The sequence below is a fragment of the Palaemon carinicauda genome, unplaced genomic scaffold (genome assembly GCF_036898095.1).
Source record: "Palaemon carinicauda isolate YSFRI2023 unplaced genomic scaffold, ASM3689809v2 scaffold92, whole genome shotgun sequence".
In the NCBI taxonomy this organism is placed as follows: Eukaryota; Metazoa; Arthropoda; class Malacostraca; order Decapoda; family Palaemonidae; genus Palaemon; species Palaemon carinicauda.
The window spans coordinates 160,001-162,500 of NW_027172226.1; the positions used below are offsets into that span (position 1 = coordinate 160,001).

Here is a 2,500-nt window from a genome sequence, read left to right on the forward strand (position 1 = left end):
TTACATGATCCTTGGACAAGTAAACAATCGTGTCGTAGTGTGCTGGGAAGTGTGGCAACGTGAACAACCACGAGGTTAAGGAACCCCAAAGTTATAGGAACCTCAGACCGCTATAATGCAACAATTAGAAGCTCAAGTATGCTCCTCAAAGAACTTCAGCATGACCTAGGATATCAAGTCCTTACTCATCGTCGCAGGGAATGGTCTACCCCGAATCCTCATAAGCTAAACTAACCTACGGTAGGATGGTGTGTCCTTCGTCGTATCTTTGGCCAGTTAAAAGGTAAGGAAAAGGAAATAACATTTATTTCCCAAGGAGTAGGGTAGCCTAGCTTCACTTAAGTAGTGTTTTGAAGAGTTATTTGTGTTTACCTATTATTGTGTTAGGCTTAGACCAGTGTTGAATTCATGGGATTATTGTACTCTTTCACAGGGTGATGTAACCTAGGGAAAAAAAAAAACTACTTTTATTTGGTATTATTGTACTTTATTACAGGGTAATGCAACGTAGGGAGAAAACAAATTTTTTTTTGGTATAATTGTACTTTATTACAGGGTAATGTAACCTAGGGAAAAAAATTTATTTTCTTCTATAGAGAAGGTCTGTTTTAACTTTACCGAATTCATAGAATGGTATTTGTGTAGGATACAATTAGTAGAAACTAATAGGGTTCTCAGGAGAGAACCATGCCTTCGCCACACCAAGCAGGCTTTATTTTTTCTTAACTCCACTGCGTACTTATACATCGATGTATTTTCCCTGAAATACAAGGATTTTACCCTAGTGTCATACCCCCACATGTCCACCAAGTTTCGTTGAAATTGGTTTTGTAGTTTTATCTTCTTCATAAACAAAATATTGGTCATTTACTTAACATTGCAGTTGTTTTCAAAGTACTGCTACGTACGTATACTTTGATGTAGGCTACTTTGTTACAAAATAGTCCTTAGGTCATACTCAACATGACCACAAAGTTTGGTCAAAATCAGTAAATAAGTTTTAGTGTAAAGTTGCAAACAAACAAACGATAATAAAAGCTTTGAATTGGGCTAACGTCATTAGGACGTTAATACTTAGTCAATGTTTATATCATTAATTTTAGTAACTATATTATAGTGTGTATCTCTCCCCCAAATAGTAGTAGGTTGACCATGGCACCAGCCACCTGTTGAGATACTACCACTAGAGAGTTATGGTGTCTTTTGACTGGCCAGACAGTACTACATTGGATCTTTCTCTCTGGTTACGGTTCATTTTCCTGTTGCCTACAAATACACTGAATAGTCGGCCTGTTCTTTACATATTCTCCTCTGTCCTCATACACCTGACAACACAGATTACCAAGCAATTCTTCTTCACCCAACGGGTTAACTACCGTACTGTAATCGTTCAGTGGCCACTTTCCTCTTTCTAAGGGTAGAAGAGACTCTTTAGCTATAGTAAGCAGGTCTGCTAGGAGAAGGACACTCCTAAGTAAAACCATTGTTCTCTAGTCTTGGGTAGTGCCATAGCCTCTGTACCATGGGCCTCTACTGTCTTGGGTTAGAGTTCTCTTGCTTAAGGGTACACTGGCACACTATTCTATTTAATTTATCTTCCTCTTGTTTTGTTAAAGTTTATGTAGGCGATATTTATTTTTATTTTACTTGAATTAAAATATTTTTTTTTCCTTTTTAACTTTCCTCACTGGGCTATTTTCCCTGTTGGAGGCCCTGGGCTTATAGCATTCTGCTTTTTCAACTAGGGTTGTAGCTTAGCAAGTTAAGATAATAATAATAATAATAATAATAATACTGCTAGCGTCGTCGAGAGAGAGAGAGAGAGAGAGCGAGCGCGCGCGCATATCATACTGTAAGCACATTTAACACTAGTTTTGTTTTATTTTGCTATATATTCCTATGTAAATAATGTTTAAATAACCGGAAAAAATATCAAAATATCAATTATCGTCCGTAATTCAAATCATATCGTAACATATGATTAAGACTTTAGGTCTGTATGACAGAATATCGTGAAAATTTGTGATAATTTCCTATGCCAACTGAACAGTAAAACTACTTGAAGTCTTGCCTTAACACAGGCAAGCTAACAGTCGTTACAAATAAACTTTCTTTTTCAAAATTTGGTTGTGAAAAAAGGCAATGTTTCACCTTGTTAAAATAATTCTTATCCAGTTAACACCAAGGGCTAATTTAAAAATTATACCTTTATAAATCGCAAACATTTAGCCAGAGTGAAAATTATTATTATAAAGCATTTTTACGAAATGACTTGTACAAAACTCACGAAATTAACTGGTACAAAACTCACGCAATTAACTGGTACAAAACTCACGCAATTAACAGGTACAAAACTCATTAAATTAACTGGTACGAAACTCACAAAATTAACTGGTACAAGACTCACGAAATGAACTGGTACAAAACTCATTAAATTAACTGGTACAAAACTCACGGAATTAACTGGTACAAAATTCACCAAATTAACTGGTAAAAAACT

General features: G+C 35.7%; 1 protein-coding gene and 1 long non-coding RNA gene across 8 annotated transcripts in view; one reads left to right on the forward strand and one right to left on the reverse strand.

Moving 5' to 3' along the window:
• The window catches only part of LOC137637671 (lipase lipl-1-like), a 15,161-nt gene that overhangs the window by 12,213 nt on the left and 448 nt on the right, over positions 1-2,500 (reverse strand). The window contains exon 1 of one of the 7 annotated variants that reach the window (XM_068369824.1): positions 2,480-2,499. The exons of 5 other annotated variants lie outside the window; for them this stretch is intronic. The gene's annotated coding sequence lies outside the window, so the exon portion shown is untranslated. Of the gene's footprint in view, positions 1-2,287; positions 2,329-2,479; position 2,500 lie in introns of those variants that run through there. One more of the 7 variants, XM_068369823.1, reaches the window with a different exon arrangement.
• The window catches only part of LOC137637673 (uncharacterized), a 29,929-nt gene that overhangs the window by 11 nt on the left and 27,418 nt on the right, over positions 1-2,500 (forward strand). The window contains exon 1 of the long non-coding RNA XR_011043749.1: positions 1-283. This exon is cut by the window's left edge and continues 11 nt beyond it. This is a non-coding gene — a long non-coding RNA (uncharacterized lncRNA). The remainder of the gene's footprint in view (positions 284-2,500) is intronic.